Below are 20,622 nucleotides of genomic sequence, written 5' to 3'. Positions count from 1 at the left end.
TTCACATATGTCCATGAGGACTTAGTCCAACCTTTGATCAAAGTTGACCCTTCTAGTGTATGGGTGTGCATCTCCTTGCATCATAGGCAAATTGAATGCCAACCTTACATTTTTCGGACCAAAGTCTAAGTATTTCCCTCGGACCATTGTAAGCCAATTCTTAGGGTCCGGGTTCACACTTTGATCATGGTTCTTGGTGATCCATGCATTGGCATAGAACTCTTGAACCATTAAGATTCTGACTTGTTGAATGGGGTTGGTGAGAACTTCCCAACCTCTTCTTCGAATCTCATGTCGGATCTCTGGATACTCATTCTTTTTGAGCTTAAAAGGGACCTCAGAAATCACCTTCTTCTTGGCCACAACTTCATAGAAGTGGTCTTGATGCACCCTTGAGAGAAATCTCTCCATCTCCCATGACTCAGAGGTGGAAGATTTTGCCTTCCCTGTCCTCTTTCTAGAGGTTTCTCCGGCCTTTGGTGCCATAAATGGTTATAGAAAAACAAAAAAGCTTTAGCTTTTACCACACCAAACTTAGAAGGTTGCTCGTCCTCGAGCAAAAGAAGAAAGAAGAGAGTATAAGAAGAAGAAATAGAGGAGATGGATGGGGCTTTGTATTTCGGCCAAGGGGGAGAAGTAGTGGTTAGGTTGTGTGAAAATGAAGGAGTGAAGATGGGTTTATATAGGAGTGGAGAGGGGGGTATGGTTCGGCCATTATAGGTGGGTTTGGGTCGGAAAGTGGTTTGAATTTGAATGGTGAGGTAGGTGGGGTTTTATGAATGATGGATGTGAGTGGTGAAGAGAATGGTGGGATTTGATAGGTGAGGGGTTTTTGGGGAAGAGGTATTGAGGTGATTGGTGAATGGGTGAAGAAGAGAGAGAGATGTGGGGTAGGTGGGGATCCTGTGGGGTCCACAAATCCTGAGGTGTCAAGGATTTCTCATCCCTGCACCATATGGCGTGTAAAATGCCCCTTGCTGCCAATCCTGGCATTAAACGCCAGGCTGCTGCCTATTTCTGGCATTTAACGCCAGCTTCTTGCCCATTCCTGGCGTTAAACGCCAGTCTGGTGCCCATTTCTGGCGTTAAACTCCCATAATGGTGCCAGACTGGGCGTTTAACGCCCATTCTGCTACCTTTACTGGCGTTTAAATGCCAGTAAGTTTCTCCTCCAGGGTGTTCTGTTTTTCATTCTATTTTTCCTTCTGTTTTTACTTTTTCAATTGTTTTTGTGACTTCACATGATCATCAACCTACAGAAAATATAAAATAACAAAAGAAAATAGAAATTTAACATAGATAAGTAAAGATTGGGTTGCCTCCCAACAAGCGCTTCTTTAATGTCAATAGCTTGACAGTGGCTCTCATGGAGCCTCACAGATGTTCAGAGCAATGTTGAAACCTTCCAACACTAAACTTAGAGTTTGAATGTGGGGGTTCAACACCAAACTTAAAGTTTGGTTGTAGCCTCCCAACACCAAACTTAGAGTTTGACTGTGGGGGCTCTGTTTGACTCTATATTGAGAGACGCTCTTCATGCTTCCTCTCCATGGTGACAGAAGGTTATCCTTGAGTTTTAAACACAAGGAAGTCTTCATTCACTTGAATGATCAATTCTCCTCTATCAACATCAATCACAGCTTTTGCTGTGGCTAGGAAGGGTCTGCCAAGGATGATGGATTCATCCATACACTTTCCAGTCTCTTGGATTATGAAGTCAGCAGGGATGTAGTGGCCTTCAACCTTTACCAAGACATCCTCTACAAGTCCATAAGCTTGTTTCTTTGAATTGTCTGCCATCTCCAGTGAGATTCTTACAGCTTGTACCTCAATGATCCCTAGCTTCTCCATTACAGAGAGAGGCATGAGGTTTATGCTTGACCCTAGGTCACATAGAGCCTTCTCAAAGGTCATGGTGCCTATGGTACAAGATATTGAGAACTTCCCAGGATCTTGTCTCTTCAGAGGTAATCTCTGCCTAGTCAAGTCATCTAGTTCTTTGATGAGCAATGGAGGTTCATCTTCCCAAGTCTCATTACCAAACAACTTGGCATTTAGCTTCATGATTGCTCCAAGGTACTTAGCAACTTGCTCTTCAGTAACATCTTCATCCTCTTTAGAGGAAGAATACTCATCAGAGCTCATGAATGACAGAAGTAAATTCAATGGAATCTCTATGGTCTCTGTGTGAACCTAAGATTCCCATGGTTCCTTTTTAGGGAACTCCATGGAGGTCAATGGACGTCCATTGAGGTCTTCCTCAATGGAGATCACTGCCTCTTTCTCCTCTCCAGGTTCGTCCATGTGAGACGTGTTTATGGCCTTACACTCTCTCTTTGGATTCTCTTCTGTATTGCTTGGGAGAGTACTGGGAGGGAGCTTAGTAATTTTCTTACTCAGCTGACCCACTTGTGCCTCCAAATTTCTAAATGAGGACCTTGTTTCAGTCATGAAACTTTGAGTGGTTTTGATTAGATCAGAGACAATGGTTGCTAAGTCTGAGTGGTTTTGCTTAGAATTCTCTGTCTGTTGCTGAGAAGACGATGAAAAAGGCTTGCTATTGCTAAACTTGTTTCTTCCATCATTGTTGTTGAAACCTTGTTGAGGTCTCTGTTGATCCTTCCATGAGAGATTTGGATGATTTCTCCATGAAGGATTATAGGTGTTTCCATAGGGTTCTCCTATGTAATTCACCTCTTCCATTGCTAGGTTCTCAGGATCATAAGCTTCTTCTTTAGAGGAAGCTTCCTTAGTACTGCCTTTTGCTGCTTGCATTTCAGACAGATTCTGAGAAATCATATTGATTTGTTGGGTCAATATTTTATTCTGAGCCAATATGGCATTCAGAGTATCAATCTCAAGAACTCCTTTCTTCTGAGCTATCCCATTATTCACAGGATTCCTTTCAGAAGTGTACATGAATTGGTTATTTGCAACCATTTCAATGAGTTCCTGAGCTTCTGCAGGCGTCTTCTTCAGATGAAGAGATCCTCCAGCAGAGCTATCCAATGACATTTTGGATAGTTCAGACAGACCATCATAGAAAATACCTATGATGCTCCATTCTGAAAGCATGTCAGAAGGACACCTTCTGATCAATTGCTTGTATCTTTCCCAAGCTTCATAGAGGGATTCACCTTCCTTCTGTCTGAAAGTTTGGACTTCCACTCTAAGTTTGCTCAATTTTTGAGGTGGAAAGAACTTTGCCAAGAAGGCATTAACTAGCTTTTCCCAAGAGTTCAGGCTTTCTTTGGGTTGTGAATCCAACCATGTCCTAGCTCTGTCTCTTACAGCAAAAGAAAAAAGCATAAGTCTGTAGACTTCAGGGTGAACCCCATTGGTCTTGACAGTGTCACAGATTTGCAAGAATTCAGCTAAGAACTGATGAGGATCTTCCAATGGAAGTCCATGAAACTTGCAATTCCGTTGCATTAGAGAAACTAATTGAGGCTTAAGCTCAAAGTTGTTTGCTTCAATGGCAGGGATTGAGATGCTTCTCCCATAGAAGTCGGGAGTAGGTGCAGTAAAGTCACCAAGCACCTTTCTTGCATTGTTGGCATTGTTGTTTTCGGCTGCCATGGTTTCTTCTTCCTTGAAGAGCTCTGTTAGGCCCTCTAAAGAGAATTGTTCTTTAGCTTCTCTTAGCTTTCTCTTCAAAGTCCTTTCAGGTTCAGGATCAGCTTGAACAAGTATGCCTTTATCTTTGTTCCTGCTCATATGAAAGAGAAGAGAACAAAAAAGTAGGGAATCCTCTATGTCACAGTATAGAGATTCCTTGAGGTGTCAGAGGAAAAGAAGAATAGAAGGAGGAGGTAGATAGAAGAGAATTCGAACATATAAAGAAGGAGGGAGTTCGAATTGTACCTTGAGGAGGAGTGTTAGTCCTTTAACTAGAAGGATGTGAGAAGAGGGGAAGAATTTTTGAAAATTAATTAAAAGATTTTGAAATAATTAAAAAGAAATTTGAAAATTTGATTGAGATTTTCGAAAATTAAGATTACGAAAGAAATTAAGTGATTTTTGAAAAGAGTTTGAAATTAGAAATTAAAAAGATATGATTGAGAAGTAATTTTGAAAAAGATGTGATTGAAAAGATATGATTGAGAAGATATGATTGAAAATCAATTTAGAAAAAGAAAGTTTTTAAAATTAAAGTTGATTACTTGACTAACAAGAAATTAAAAGATATGATTCTTAAAATTTAAAATTTGATCCTTTCTTAATAGGCAAGTAACAACTTGAAAATTTTGAAGTAAATCTTTAATTATAACAAGGATTTTCAAAAATTAAAAAAAATGGAAAGAAATTGATTTTGAAGAGATATGATTGAAAGGATATGATTTGAAAAAGATTTGATTTTGAAAAATTATGAAGATTTGAAAAAAAAATTGAATTAAAAACAAAATCTTCCCTCTAGTGTCCTTCTGGCATTAAACGCCCAGAATGGCATCTATTCTGGCGTTTAACGCCTAAAACTCTACCTTTTTGGGCGTTAAACGCCCAGCCAGGTACCCTGGCTGGCGTTTAAACGCCAGTTTGCCTTCTTCACTGGGTGTTTTGAACGCCCAGCTTTTTTTGTTTGATTCCTCTGCTGAATGTTCTGAATCTTCAATTCTCTGTATTATTGACTTGAAAAGACACAATTTTGAAAATATTTTTGAATTTTTGATGATGAGAAACAGTAAAAAATGCAACTAAGATCAAATAAACAATACATGCAGGACACCAAACTTAAAAATTTTCATATAAGAGACATTAACAAATTGATAATGCATATGAGAAATAACAAAACACACAAAACAAGAGAATTTAAAGATCAGAGCAATGAAATCATCAAGAACAACTTGAAGATCAATGAAGAATAATATGTATAAATTCGAAAAATGCAAGAAGAAGAAAGTCATGAAATTGACACCAAACTTAAAAATTGATACTAGACTCAAACAAGAAACATAAAATATTTTTTATTTTTATGGTTTTATAATTTTTTTTGTGATTTTTGAAACTTATATGGAAAAGAAAATAAAGAGAATCAAAACTTTTAATAAGAATTCCAGGAATCATGCAATGTTAGTCTAAAGCTTCAGTCTAAAAAGATTAGACATGTTTGGCCAAGCTTCAGCAGGACATTACATTCAGCAGCTATATTGATGAGAATCAATCAACTTTTGTGATGATAAGAACATCACCTTGAAACTCTAGAATTCATTCTTAAAAATTCTGAAAAGTAAAAAGAAAAGTACCTAATCTAAGCAACAAGATGAAACGTCAATTGTCCAAACTCGAACAATCCCCGACAATGGCGCCAAAAACTTGGTGCACGAAATTGTGATCATCAACAATGGTGCCAAAGACTTGGAGCTCTTAAACGTGAATCACACTTTGTCACAATTCCGCACAACTAACCAGCAAGTGCACTGGGTCGTCCAAGTAATACCTTACGTGAGTAAGGGTCGATCCCACGGAGACCGTCGGCTTGAAGCAAGCTATGGTCACCTTGTAAATCTCAGTCAGGCTAATTCAGATGGTGATGGAGAATTTATAATTAAAAAATAAATAAAACATAAAATAAAGATAGAGATACTTATGTAATTCTTCGGTTGGAATTTCAGATAAGCGTATGAAGATGCTTTGTTCCTCCTGAACATCTGCTTTTCTATTGCCTTCTTCCAATCATTCATACTCCTTTCCATGGCAAGCTTTATGTTGGGCATCACCGTTGTCAATGGCTACTTCCCGTCTTCTCAGTGAAAATGTTCCAAATGCGCTGTCACCGCACGGCTAATCATCTGTTGGTTCTCGATCATGTCGGAATAGGATCCATTGATCCTTTTGCGTCTGTCACACGCCCCACAATCGCGAGTTTGAAGCTCGTCACAGTCATCCCTTCCCAGATCCTACTCAGAATACCACAGACAAGGTTTAGACGTTCCGGATCTCAGGAATGGCCGCCAATAATTCTAGCCTATACCACGAAGGTTCCAATCTTAGATCAGAAACCCAAGAGATATGCATTCAAGCCATTGCTAGTAGAACAGAGGTATTTGTTAGGCACATGTTCATAGGTGAGAATGATGATGAGTGTCACGGATCATCACATTCATCAAGTTGAAGAACGAATGAATATCTTGGAAAAGAAGTAGGCGTGAATTGAATAGAAAAACAGTAGTACTTTGTATTAATTCATGAAGAACAGCAGAGCTCCACACCTTAATCTATGGTGTGTAGAAACTCCACCATTGAAAATACAAAAGTGATAATGGTGTAAGCATGGCTGAATGGCCAGCCTCCAAGGTCTAGGGACTAAACGTCCAAAGATGTGTGTCGAATACAATAGTAAAAGGTCCTATTTATAGAGAACTAGTAGCCTAGGGTTACAGAAATAAGTAATTAATGCAGAAATCTTTTTTCGGGCCCACTTGGTATGTGCTTAGGCTGAGCATTGAAGCTTCCATATGTAGAGACTTGGAGTTAAACGCCAGCTTTTGTGCCAGTTTGGGCGTTTAACTCCAGCTTTTGTGCCAGTTTTGGAGTTAAACGCCAAAATTCTTGAGCTGACTTGGAACGCCTGTTTGGGCCATCAAATCTTGGGCAAAGTATGGACTATTATATATTGCTGGAAAGCCCAGGATGTCTAATTTTCAACGCAATTAAGAGCGCGCCAATTGAGCTTCTGTAGCTCCAGAAAAGCCACTTTGAGTGTAGGGAGGTCAAAATCCAACAGCATCTACAGTCCTTTTTCAGCCTCTGAATCAGATTTTTGCTCAGGTCCCTCAATTTCAGCCAGAAAATACCTAAAATCACAAAAAAACACACAAATTCATACTAAAGTCCAGAAGAGTGATTTTTATTTAAAAACTAATAAAAATATAATAAAAAATAATTAAAATATACTAAAAACATACTAAAAACAATGCCAAAAAGCGTATAAATTATCCGCTTATCAATGACGTCCTGCTGCCTCACTCTAGCCTCACGGTCTACCCTATTCTCCCTTCGCCCATGTAGAATTTGTGCCAAAGAGGCTATTGCATCCCTGGCTACTGCAAAGTCATCCGCATCATCGGAAGCAAGTTTTGCGACAACACTCATTGCGCTACACAACGCGCCAAACCTTAGTAACCGAGTGTCGTGCCCCTCTGTCCCTGTTGGCGTCCATTCCTTGGCATATTTACACCACCGCATCAGTATCAAACCTGGTGGGATTTCGTCCAAACCCTCATACTTCATCATGCAAAATATGTGGCAGCAACGAATACCTTCACTGTTCCACATTTGACAATCACATTCAATCTTAGGCTCACTCAGATCCTATAGCACCTTGCGGACCTTACGACAGTTTGCCATATTTGAGAACTTGTAGACGGATGTCGTGCTTATGCTGTCTTTCCCCAAAAACAGTAAAATCCTAACCCCTTTGATTTGTTTTCTAACCTCCTTAAAGATTTTTCTGGTGTATATCTTTGAAGCAAACAGCTCTGTCTTATGAAGACCTGTCGTTAGTACGGGCGTGTAATACGACGAATAAAACTGGGCCGTCACCTCATTATTGCGGTAATCCTTCACCACCCTATCCAAGTTATGAAGCAATTCCAAAAGGCTGTTTGTCGATTTAAGGAACCCTTTGATGAATGCATTTATCCCCTCACATCTCGAAGTTGTCCTGTAGCCGGCACAAAAAGTTCCCCATAGATATTTCGTTGCCCAACTATGTCTTAATTCATAGGTGCTTTTGACCCAGCTATTGTTAATTAATCCTAGACTCTCCATGGCCGTCCTTCAATACTCCTTAAACTCCGTAACATCGAAGTTTGCGTAAACTGCCTTCTTGAACACCTTTCAAAATTCAGGTTCTTTCACTTGCAAGACACAATTTTTTTCCAAGTGCCACTCGCATAGGTGATGCCTAGCTGAAGGCACCACATCCACTGTTGCTACCCGCATGGCTTTATCCCCGTCAATGACCACGACAGAAGGCTTCTTGTTATCTATGACGTCGAGAATATTCAACAAAACCTACCTATATGTACGGACCTTCTCGTCCTCCAGTAATGCAAACCCAAAAATCACCGTTTGCTTGTGGTGATTTGATCAAGAGAAGACTACTAGAGGCTTCTTGTACTTGTTGGACCGGTATGTTGTATCAAATGCAAGCACGTCACCGAACAACTGATAATCTGCCATCATCTGCCCATCAGCCTAGAAGAGGCTACCAAGTCGATCCTCTACTGTTTTGGTGTATCTGGCGACCGTCATCATGTCAGCATTAGCCTTGCCTTCCAAATAACTTATCGTTGCTGCCATGTCTCCGTCGTTTATTTGAGCTATTCTTTGGCTGTGAACATAATTATATAGATTCCTTTTCGTAAATCAAAGCATCCCATATCCTCCTTACTGCCCGGCCATGTAAGCCATAATCTTCGGTGTGGCAATACCGAACTTCTTCAGACTATCAACTTGAGCCTTATCACTCTCACTCAAATTCCGATGACTAGGAAGAAGATGACTAAACATAGTTGCAATAAGAGGGTGGTTATGGCTGTCGTTGATCCTCCTGACTTTCCAAACCTGGACTTGCACATCAAAGTAAATTTTTAACTTTGCCATACAACCCGTGCGATTCTCCAATTTCTCCTCCCGTACTCTTTCTGTACGATTGTAGTGTTTCTCATGCCTTGTACCTTGCCAGTGACAAAAAATGTCTCGCGGTACCAAGACACCATTTATTCGAGCCAAGTCACCCTTCCTTACACCGAAACCCTTAGCCGGGCCAATTGTTTATAAGCTGCATAAGCCTCTTCCTCGGTATTAAACACTTTATCCAGAAAATCCTCTGCGAACCTAAACCCTGAAGCATCACCCTCACATGTCATCGGGTCTGCGCAAATGCCATTCCTGTGGACGTCGTCACCCTTTTCACCTGCCTCAAAGTCATTCCCAAATGAGGAGTTGTCATCGTCCCCACTCGAACTAGAAACACCAAAATACTCCTCTTCACTTAGCCGATCTGAGTCATCCTCTCCACCAATGAACTGAAAGCTCAAATCCATCTTCAAACTCATAGGACCTCAATCACCTGGAAGATATTCGTCGGTAACATGCTACAACCAAGGCGGATGTAAGTGAAGAAAATCGTACAATGGATTAAGAAGTTATCACAACCTAAGCATATGTAAATAGCTAAACCATACTTTAACAACAATAGATGGTCATCATCCATCCACTTGCAAATCGACCTAATGCAATGACTAGTCCCAGCCGAGAAAGATGCTGTAATAATCTCAACTTGAATACAGAGTCACAACCAGCAAATTTTTACATAATTAAACACATATCAAATCACTGTTGTTAACTGCAACTCCATATTTAACGCACATTGAATAACTAGTGAACTCATCAAGAAAGTTACAACAACAACAACAAACTTACATATAGTAGTATCCAATCTTGGAATAGTGTGTAGCGACCATGAATAAGCATCAATGTCTGAATGTTCCCTCAATACTTGCTCTCTTTCTACCTTCTCTTCCTGAATGAATGGTTTAGTTGAGCAATTCAGCAAAATTCCATAAGGTCAAAATAGTAAAGAACAATAACAATAACTGACTTAATTGACATTATAATAAGAACCAATATAGAAACGAATGGCAGCCATACTCTATCACAGTATTAGTATAGGAAATGTTTTCTTCCAAAAAGAGATAAGATAGATATTCCTACAATAGTGGTTTATTTATACGTCTACAGATTTAGGATAGATCAAGCATTTCCTCTTACAATATCTATTTTATTCATTATTGCCTTCAAAAAAATTTAAAACTAAGGGTTCCAGAAAAGAACCAAAGTCTTGCCATTTTTCATAATTTTATCAATAAAGTGTTGATTAGATAAAAATTTTAATTGTTTTATAGTATGCATTTAAATAAAGGATGAATACGAGGCCTGAAAGAGTTGACTTCCTTGTTCATCATAAACAATGAGTAAATTCCCTGCCTAGGTTCATTGATGTCATATTTGAGGCATGACTCACATGAAAACAAGTCTCACAAAGCATCTTCAAATGGTAAAATACCCTGCACCTGTTTTTCCAAGTTTACTAAAATATAAGAAGAAATATTTGACCTAAAAAAAATTCCAACCTTCGTTGAAAGCATTGAAACATTCCTAACATTTTCATTTCCAAACAGCACCTTTCAAGAGAAAGAAATGGTTCCAATGGGCAATGGCCAATGGCAATGATCAGTTACATAAAAAAAATAAACTTTTTCACACAGGCACCATTTTTTTACCCCCACATGCTTATAGCCATTACCTCCTACATTTTTCCTTAAATAATTTTTTCAAAAAAGCCAGAAAATAAAATATGCCTACAAAATTGAATTACCACTCAAATCTATATGATTCATTTTCTCTCCCAATCACATAAGAGTTTCAAACTTCCAAATGAAATAATTGGCGAGCACATGATAAAAACTTCACTACTCACCGGAAAACATGGATAAGACGGCTAATGCTGCAAGGTTGAACCAGAGAAAATAGACCCTGTGGTTGAGTGACATAGAGCCCAAAGACAAGTGACAGAAATTGTATAGTGTGAGAAACTGTGCTTGCGTGTGTCTAATAAGAGAAGCTTGTGAATACAGTATAATCCAACAGAGCAAAAACAACCGATTTCATACCTCCCACTACAGGAAACACGAAAGATAGCAGTGATAAATTGCCTGCGGTTTTTCCATCAGCTGCAATTTGCTAAGATAGCTGCAATTGGCTTCCAATCTCTTCAATGTGACGCAGAATCGGATAGATTAGCGTCGAATCCATGAAGCACCGCCACTAACCCCAACTCTTTATCATATACTTGGTGGTTGTGTTACCTAATCAGATCAGATTACCCAAAATCAAGAAAAACAGGAACCTGCGAAAGGAGAGTGGAAGCACGCGAACCCCTGTTCTCTGCTCCACCGTATACCGCTGTGTCACCCTGGAGTCACGTGGCTGCCGACCCATCCTCCTCTTACCGCCGTTGACCGTTCTCCTCTACTCTACAGTGCGTGAAACCCCTAATCCCTATTCCACGGTGTGCGAAACCCACCCCTGTTCTCTGCTCCACGCGTCTGTGCCATCTTTGAGTCGCGTAGTTCCTCAGACATCCTCCTCTCACCGTCCTCGACTGTTCCCCTCTCCTCCACCCCTTACTCCCTCCTCTATCGTGCACGATTTGAGCTATCGCGACCTCTCCCCTAGTTCGTTCTTCCATCTAAATTTGTTTCCTATTTTCATCAAAATTTTCTATATCTTGTTAGTTCAACTTATGCTTTTAGGTTAGTTTGATTTAAATTTTGTCTATATCTTCTATTAATTCAGGATAATTGTTACTGTATAGAGTTAAAGGATTTGAAGGTACCACTATTGTGTTTTTGGGTTGGTCTGTTGGAATCAAAACATTAAGTTTGTATATAATTTTTTTTTCTTCTGTCTTCTATATGTTTGTGAATTGTGACATGGAGAGCCCATTGTGGCTTATGTTCTTAAGTTGTTTATTGTTGATTGAAAATAGGGTGCAGAGTTGATGAGCAAGTACGTAGTGAGTGTTTTGAGAGGCATAGTTGTTTCCTCTGTTGAAGAAGCAAGGAAGGCTATCAAGGATGTCTTTCCTAATGAAAGCGAGGTAATTTGATATAGTTATCAAATATTTTTTCTATATAGGAATTTCACTCTCTAATATGTTGAGATTTTCGATAGCGATGCTTTATAATTACTTCTTGTGGTTGCTTATAGATATTCTTGTTTTATCCAACAAATAAAAAGGAAGAAAGATAGGAAGGATATGAGTTGTGATAACCTTGATGCTTTCACATAAATTGAAAACTAAATGTTAATGTTTAGTTTCATAAATTGTCTGCATTTTTTCCTTTCAATATTAAACGAAAAGGATTTATTTGATCATTATCTACAATTTTTATTTGTGCAAATGTCTTCATTTTCAGTATGCATGTATATGCTAGCAATTTTCATCTTTTGACAATGATATTTATAGATGTAATACAGTGGCACTAGCCTTTTCAGATAATTAATACTTGTGGTGTCTAATTTTTTTAAATATTTTTTTAGCCAAAGTTGCATGGTTAGAACACATAGTTTCTTATACTGTATGTTTGTAGGATGAATAAAATGTTCATGTTGCCTTTTTAGCATATGATCTGGTAGTGTTTTCTATGGTTGGATTGGTCACCTGGACTTGCTTGTATTCATATGTGCTATTTGGTGCCTAGAAATTTGTTCTTATCATCTACGTATATACTTCTAGTTGATTCTATACATTTGTTGGACATTGCAATATATATATATATATATATCCCACCACCAATTACATAATTTGATGAGCACAATATACCCAATGAGAGTTGTTGTTTTGTTTGGAAATGATGTTCAAATTTTTTTATGCACAATCATATATGAAATGGATACACAGTCCTGCTCGATAGATTGATTTTTTGATATTTCTAATTGTCTGTTTTCTACAGATTTATTTGTGTAAAAAACTAGCACTTGTGAATGAGATGTACTTTTTTCTATAATCCTGGATCGTAAGTCTGCTAGTCCTGTAAGTATTCTGTACCGTTTGTGTAAATTTAATTTGCGTTATTTGCAAAGCGTTAAACCCTTGCAACTTCTTTATGGTATTTATGTAACTGAATTTCAATTCTTTTTCCTTTTATTAGTTTTACAGCTTGTCATTGCATGTAGTAAGGGAGGAACCAGTATTGAAGACCTTGCAGAGAAATTTCCAAGCATGATTATAAAGGTCTTATTCTTGACATTTCTCATTATTACTAAAATTTTTTGCGCTGCTAGTATATTTTCTTTGCATGATAGCCCGATGGGCTCCTTTTTTCTAGTAGGTACCAATTGATGTTTTTAAAGGAATTATTGATGAAGATGCTACAAAGGTGGTTGATGGCTTGGCTCCCAAAGGAGCTGATAGAAATAAATTTATTGAACAAGTGAAGAATTTGTATAATATTTTTCGCAAAACTGACTGCACTCTTTCGGAGTAAGCACATGGAATGTCTTATATTTGTTTTCAATATATTATTTTAAAAAGAATATGTACATTAATGACAATTTATTATCTTGAACATATCAATCCTTTTGTCAAGTCCTTTTTATGTAGTTTATTTCTCATCACTTATATGTATTATGTGTCTTTCTTCTTTCAACAAGTGGTCGCTGCAAAGGCAGATTTAAATTATATTTGGTTAGATGGAGAAATTGGTTGCATGGTGAATGGTGCAGGGTTAGCAATGGCCACAATGAATATAATTAAATTGCATGGGGGTACTCCTACCAATTTTCTAGATGTAGGTGGAAATGCCTCTGAAGGTCAGCTAATGTTAAAAAGAGACTCACATAAATTTGCGGCAGTTTCAAAACCGCCGCAAATCTTTCTTAAATCCACTGACCAAAATAGCGGCGGTTCTACAACTGCCGCAAAATCAATTATCTGATTTTGCTGCGGTTGTACCAGCGGTTCGTTATAACCGCCACAAAATCAAATTTCCACCCCCTAACTTGCAACGTTTGTGGAAAAGCTGGTATACTATTTTGTGGCGGTTAAAAGCCGTCGTAAATCCCTAAAAAAACCACTGCTATTCGGCGTGTCTCTTGTAGTATCCAACAACGACTGAACGCCAACAGCAACAACTTCCGATCACGCCGGCAGCGGAAGCATCTACGGCCAGACGCAGTCAACGCGGGATACGCCACGAACCCGCAACATCAATTGTAGCCTGTTTCCAGGCTTGGACCTCCACCACCCTAAGACCTTCAGCGGCTGTATCCCTATCCCTCGACCTTAGGGCTTCGCTTTTAGGAATAACATCTTCCTCAATGTTTCGCCTTCCATGGATGCATTAGGGCATGCGTTTCTCTTTTTTCCCTCCCATTCACAAAGAAAAAAAAAACCATCTTCTTTGGATACCTAATTTTTTGTTGGCAAAGCCCACCTCAAAAAGTCTATCAACAAATACTGCAACCAAAAAATCTTGACTTATAGCTCAGCCACTGTTACCATCAACCGGGAGACAAGTCCTGCAACAACAGAATAACGTGTCAATCTCATACTCATTTAGACACAAAATCTATAAATCTGTATAATTTAAATCTTTACCATAGATTGACCCATTAAATCCATGTCATAGTTAACTCCGTCACACAACTAAAGCTCACTACTCCCTCACAAAGCCTGATGCCTACGATGCTGCACCCTGAAAGTGGGACAAGGAACATGTAAGACACTGCCACAAGAACAAGATTTTTCTATACATCTTTACAAACTTGATCTGTACGGAAAGGAGCCCGTGATATTAATATCAAAGTATTTTTACATTAGAGACCAACATAAATAATGTTAAAAATTGCCATTGTAATGGTCTCGTCTGGCCGCTTGAAAATATAGAGTTCATTATTGGCTAAATTAAAAAATAGAATTCTATAGTTATTAAAAGCAGTAATTCAATCCACGCCTTAGTATAATTAATGTCTAATCCCACATCATTCCTTAACAAAAATATTATTTATATATTAAATTAATTATTATATATTTTTATATAAATATATATAATTTAATTTATTTTTAATATATATTTTATATTAATAACTAATTTTAATATACACTTAAATTGGTTATTTAAAGTTTAAAGTTATGCGTTAGACTCTCATCCTTTTTTCACTTCTTTTGTTATATATAAAGCACCAAACAGATTTTATTTTGTAATGATATAACTATAGAAAGGTGCCTATTTTGATCTTGACATTTTAGAGAATTAATAATGATTTCTATTTTCTAACATATACAAATATAGAAATTCCCTGCTCATTATTCATAATTTCTTGGTCCTACATTCATGATTGTATATATATATCTTAGTGATGATGGAATTTTCAAGTTTAGGCGTAAAATAAAAAGTGAAGGCAATATTTAATATAAACTCCATGAGTACAGAATAAAGAAGATTAAGTATTTTATTAATTAAGTATTTTTACAAACGTATACACACAACTGCAACTTTTTTTCAAATTAATTAGTTGAATGATTGAACCGTTAAATTGATTTAATTATTATAGGGACTAAAGATCATAATAAGAATGTCCTAGGATGCTTATTTCTAATTTCTAATCCTAATAAGTAATAAAGGTGATTCTAAAGTCAGAAAGGTGAGAAAATTAACATATCGAGTTTATTTAGCCGTACAAAGCAAAATTTGAACCGTAAAAATTTAGAAATAAGGAGAAGTTAAAATACTATTTTTTCTTTCCAACTATCTCTTTTTATTAAAAATTTTTGAAATTAGTAATTTCAAATTGTTAAGTTTTTTGAGCTCCCTTTTTATGTGGAGAAAAAGTTTAAATGTTAGTATCCAAACTCATGAATAATTGAGGAGTTAGGGTTGAGCAAAAGAGGTCTCATTTAGAAGAAGAACACTAAACACTAGAGAGAAGAGAAGAGAGAAAGTTATTTTCGCACATATACAAAGCTATCTCTATAAATTTGTCGCTGCAGATTCGTTAACTGTTGGATTGGGCTCAAATTCGAAGAATATGTTCCACACACATGGTTCTTTGTTTTACCGTTTGGATCTTTGATTCGATGTTTGTATTTGGAGATATTGACCACGCACAACAACTCTATTTTTGTGGTATTTTCATCTTCTTGTTCTTATTTTGTAAGCTTTGAAGCTTGGATTGTTTGGCTTATTGTATGCACGTTTTGTGCAGTAATTTGTGACTCTCTTGTATCCTATTTTTCATCATAGTGAAGTGATTTCCTGGTCTTGGTGACTCGTAATTTTTACTTCTCGCATTGAGGAGGTTTTCCACATTAAAAATCTTGGTGTGTTAGTTTGTTTCTAATTTCTAATTTATGTGATTTTTTCACTGTTACTGGATATTATTGTGCTGCTATTAATACTTATTGTGAGTGGGTATTGTTGCTCCTCTAATTCTTGCAAGTAGGGAATTGTGTATTTTATTCCTATCAATTAACGTCAGAGCTCATATTTGGGCATTTGGTTATAACTTGCTTGAAAGATGGAGACAAATAATTCTACTAGGACCATAAGTTTGAATTGCACTAATTACCATCTAAGGAATGGCAAAATAAAGAATTTGTTATTTGTCAAAAATCTATATTTACCCGTATTTTCTACACAAAAATTAGAATTTAAAACAGATAAGGAATGAGAGTTTATACACCAACAAGTTTGTGGTTTTATTAGGCAATGGTTAGATGATAATGTTTACAATCACATTACCAATGAGACTCATACTAGAACTTTGTGGAATCAAATTGAATCCTTATATACTTCCAAGTATGACAATAATAAATTGTACTTGTTAAATATTTTAATGAATTTGAGATACAAGAAGGGATCACAAGTATTAGATCACTTAAATGAATTTCAAGGGGTTTTGGATCAGTTGTCAAGCATGGGATTCAAGTTTGAAGATGAGGTTTAAGGGTTATGGTTGCTAAATACTCTACCAGATTCTTGGGAGATATTTTGTATCTCTCTTACTAATTCTACTCCGAATGGTAAAATGAGCATGCAACTTGTTAAATGTGGTATTTTAAAGAAAGAGATGAGAAGAAAGATGCAGAATTCTTCGTCACACTCTAAAATATTGGTCATTGAAAACAGGGAGAAATCAGAATAGAGGTCAAAAGGATAGAGGTAAAAGCAGGAGTAAATCTAAGTCAAGATACAAGAATATTGAGTGTCATTACTAATTGTCACAAAATAGGTCACGTTCAAAAATATTGCTTTCTTTGGAAAAAAGAGAACAAAGGTAAGGAAGAAAATAAGGATGATGGTGATAATAATCGTGTATCTTCTATTTTAGATGATCTCTTTACTGTTGATATTGTTGATTATGAGTATAAGGTCAAACTTGTTTCTGATGATGAGTTCAGCTGGATAATTGATAGTGGCGCCTCAATACATGTTATACCAAAGAAGAAGTTCTTCACTTCTCATACTCCAGGTAATTTTGAAGTGCTTAAGATGGATAATGATGGCTTGGCCAAGGTTATTGGTGTATGAGATATTTGTCTTGAGACTAATATAGGAATGAAGCTACTACTCAAAGATGTTAGACATGCTCCAGATGTTCGCTTGAATTTGGTTTCAGTTAAAAGGCTTGATAATGAAGGCTTTGTAAACACTTTCGACTTTGGACAATGGAAACTTACTAAAGGCAACTTAGTGGCGGCTCAAAAAAAAGGTACTTCAAGTTTGTATGTGATGCATGCCATGATTACAAAAGGTAGTGTGAATGCATTTGAAAATAAAGAAGTTTGTAGCTTATGGCACAGAAGACTTGGTCATATTAGTGAAAAAGGACTTAATTGTTTGGCTCAAAAGGATGCTCTTTTTGGTTTGAAAAATGCAGAGTTGGAAAGATGTTCTCATTGCATGGCTAGCAAACAAAGGAGATTATCCTTCAAGAAGCATCAACCTTCAAGAAAATCAAATTCTTTGGAATTGGTGCACTCTGATATTTGTGGTCCTTTAAAGGTACGGTCTTTTAGTGGAGCTATTTACTTTATTACTTTTATTGATGATCATTCAAGAAAGCTTTGAACTTATAATTTGAAAACAAAGAACCAAGTTTCAAAAAAAGTTCAAACAATTTCAAGTTTTGGTTGAGAGACAAACAGGTAAAAAGCTTAAATGTATTTGCACTGATAATGGTGGTGAGTATTGTGGATGATTTGATGAGTATTGCAAGCAACAAGGCATTAGGTATGAAAAGACGTCTCCTAAAATACCTCAGTTGAATGGTTTTGCAGAAATGATGAATAGAACATTGATTGAAAGAGTTAGGTGAATGCTTATTGAAGTTAAGCTACCTAAAGTCTTTTGGGGTGAAGCACTACTTATAGCAGCTCATGTGATTAATCTGAGTCCTACATAGGGATGGCAAAAACTCCTGATGGGGTGGATATTGATCGCAAGAATTTTGTTGTCGGTAGGGAATTTCACAAGATATTTGCGTTGCAAGTATAGCCCCAAACCAACGAACAGTTCTCGCATCAAATTAAATTATGGTGGTTTTGTCACAATTAACGAACCCCAAATAAGAATTAACCGGAGTATTTAGACTCCGGATCGTCTCCCTAGAAAACAATGTAGTGCTTAGTTATTGGCTATGAAGGGGGTAAAGAGGGGGGGGGGTTTGGTTCATGAGATGGCAAGAAAGTAAATTAAGTGAGTAAGTAAAGAAAGCAAAATAAAGAACTCTTGGCTAAGATTTGAGTAATTGAGATCACCATCCTTCTCAACAAACCGAATATTGATAATCATGAGAGGCCAACCTATTAAGTCTACTTCCCAAAAGCCTTAAGTACGTAAAATTTACTCCTAAGCTTGAAGTACATCAAATAGATTTGATCACGTCAACCCTTAAGTCCTAACCTACCTACTAATTAACTTAGTAGTGGGTTAGCGTCAATGGGTATCAAATTGATCACTATGGGTTCTCAAATCACCAATTCCATCATACCCAATGACTCAAGATTACCCAATTCCCTTGGCTTAGACCAAGAGTTGACAAAACTACTCAAAAACTAAAGAGAACATTTCATCAAACACATAGAGTGCAACAAATGTAAATTTCATAAATTGCAAGAATAGTAAAATCTAACAACTACTAATGTGCAAGAAAATTGAGATCAACAACTCAAATCAACTATAAAGAAACATCAAACATTAAATTACATTAAAAGTAAATCAAATCCAACATGGGTTCATCACTACAAAAGAGAGCAAAATGAGAAATTAACATTACAAATAAGAGAATCAAGACGTAGAAATGAGAAATTATAAAAGGAACAAGATGAGATCAAGTAATTAAACATGAATTTAGAATAATCTAACCTAATCCTAACCTAATTCTAGAGAGAAGAGGGAGCTTCTCTCTCTAGAAAACTAACTAAAGGCTCATGTTGGCTAAACTAATTGCTCTCCCTTTTGCTTGGACTTTAATTCTGCATGAAATACACTCAGAAACAAGTTGAAATTGGACCTGAGCAGCTCAGAAATCGCCCCCAGCGTTTTGCTTATAAGTGGGCCATGTAAGAGTATTGGCGCGTGCGCGCCATGTGCGCGTGTGCGTCAATGAGCAAATTTTTCATCCGCGCGGACGCGGCATGTACGCGTGCGCGTCTATGGGCGAGACCACTTTTTCCCGTGCGCGCCCTTGGATGCATTCCGAATCTTTGTTTCTTTATGAATTCTCCCCTTTGTATGCTTTTCTATTCATTTCTTCCATCCAATACTTGCCTTATAAACCTGAAATCACTCAACACACGCATCAAGGCATCGAATGGAATTAAAGTGAATCAAAATTACCAATTTAAGTCCTAAAAAGCATGTTTTTACACTTAAGTAAAATTCAAGAGAGAATTACAAAACTATGCTATTTTATTGAATAAATGTGGAAAGGGTGGTAAAATCCCCCAAAATAAGCACAAGATAAATCACGAAATCAGAGTTTATCAAATCTCCCCACACTTAAACTAAGCATGTCCTCATGCTAAATCCAAGAAGAAGCAAAGGGTATTAACATTTATTCAATGCAACTAACTAAATGCACTCTATTTTCATGATGTAATGGTTTAGTCAAAATAAATCAATCTCCAAGAATACACATGCAAGCACAAGGGCTAATGTATTAGCAATCAAAGCAAACCACAATTGGATTGAATCATTGAAAGAGTTCACAAACTTGCAAGAAAAGATGATCATGGATGGAAACATGTAATTGAGTGATCGAACCCTCACCGGATGTGTATCCGCTCTAGGCACTTAAGTGTATGGGGTTGATTCACTCAATTCTCTCCTAATCATGCTTTTCAAGATTTTTTTTTCATCTAACAATCAACAATTATTTTATGCATGCATACAAATATCAAGAGGACATCTCATAGGTTGTAATGGGGTTAGGGTCAAGGTAGGATGCATATGGTCAAGTGAGCTTGAAATTTGAATATTTGATTAACTTAAACTTCCCACCTAACCTATGAAAACCTAAACAATTCTAAACAAACCTAGCTATCTATTCTTCACTTTTCACACACTCATGCAATTCCTTTTTAATACCTCACATATGCATTGAATTTATGAAACCTTAAACTTTGGGACCCTTTGTTCCCTTTCTGTTGCAATATATATATATATATATATATATATATATATATATATATATATATATATATATATATATTAACTAAGATATATACAAGAACATCAATGCATATGGCTTACATGTGATTACTACATGAGTATGTACCCAATTCTTGAGAAATTTTTAACAAAAATATAAATACGCTTTTTTCTCTAACCAATGTACCCAAGCTTCCCAAAATCAAGTAATGAACACTCTCACTAGCCTAAGCTAATCAAAGATCTAAACAAGGGACATTTATTATTTTTCACTTAAGCTTGTAATGTGCTATAATAATGAACAAATGGGTTAAGCATAGGCTCAAAATTGGCTAACAATGGAAGATAAAAAGGTAAGTTATTTTGGGTAAGTGAGCTATTTGAACAATGGCCTCAA

At 36.8% G+C, this 20,622-nt stretch overlaps 1 non-coding gene and 2 pseudogenes across 1 annotated transcript; all 3 read left to right on the top strand.

Moving 5' to 3' along the window:
- Positions 1–3,069: 3,069 nt before the first annotated feature.
- LOC148579701 (small nucleolar RNA R71) lies at positions 3,070–3,177 on the top strand. The gene has a single exon (XR_015896127.1). It is a non-coding gene; the product is annotated as a small nucleolar RNA R71 (small nucleolar RNA).
- Positions 3,178–10,819: 7,642 nt separating this feature from the next.
- Positions 10,820–11,820, top strand: LOC148579700 (uncharacterized; annotated as a pseudogene).
- A 151-nt stretch (positions 11,821–11,971) lies between these two features.
- On the top strand, positions 11,972–13,508 carry LOC107620517 (succinate--CoA ligase [ADP-forming] subunit beta, mitochondrial-like; annotated as a pseudogene).
- The last annotated feature ends 7,114 nt before the right edge of the window (positions 13,509–20,622 follow it).

Source organism: Arachis ipaensis, chromosome B10 (genome assembly GCF_059453495.1).
Source record: "Arachis ipaensis isolate K30076 ecotype BB chromosome B10, ASM5945349v1, whole genome shotgun sequence".
NCBI classification, from domain to species: domain Eukaryota; kingdom Viridiplantae; phylum Streptophyta; class Magnoliopsida; order Fabales; family Fabaceae; genus Arachis; species Arachis ipaensis.
This window is presented reverse-complemented; position numbering and strand designations above follow the sequence as displayed.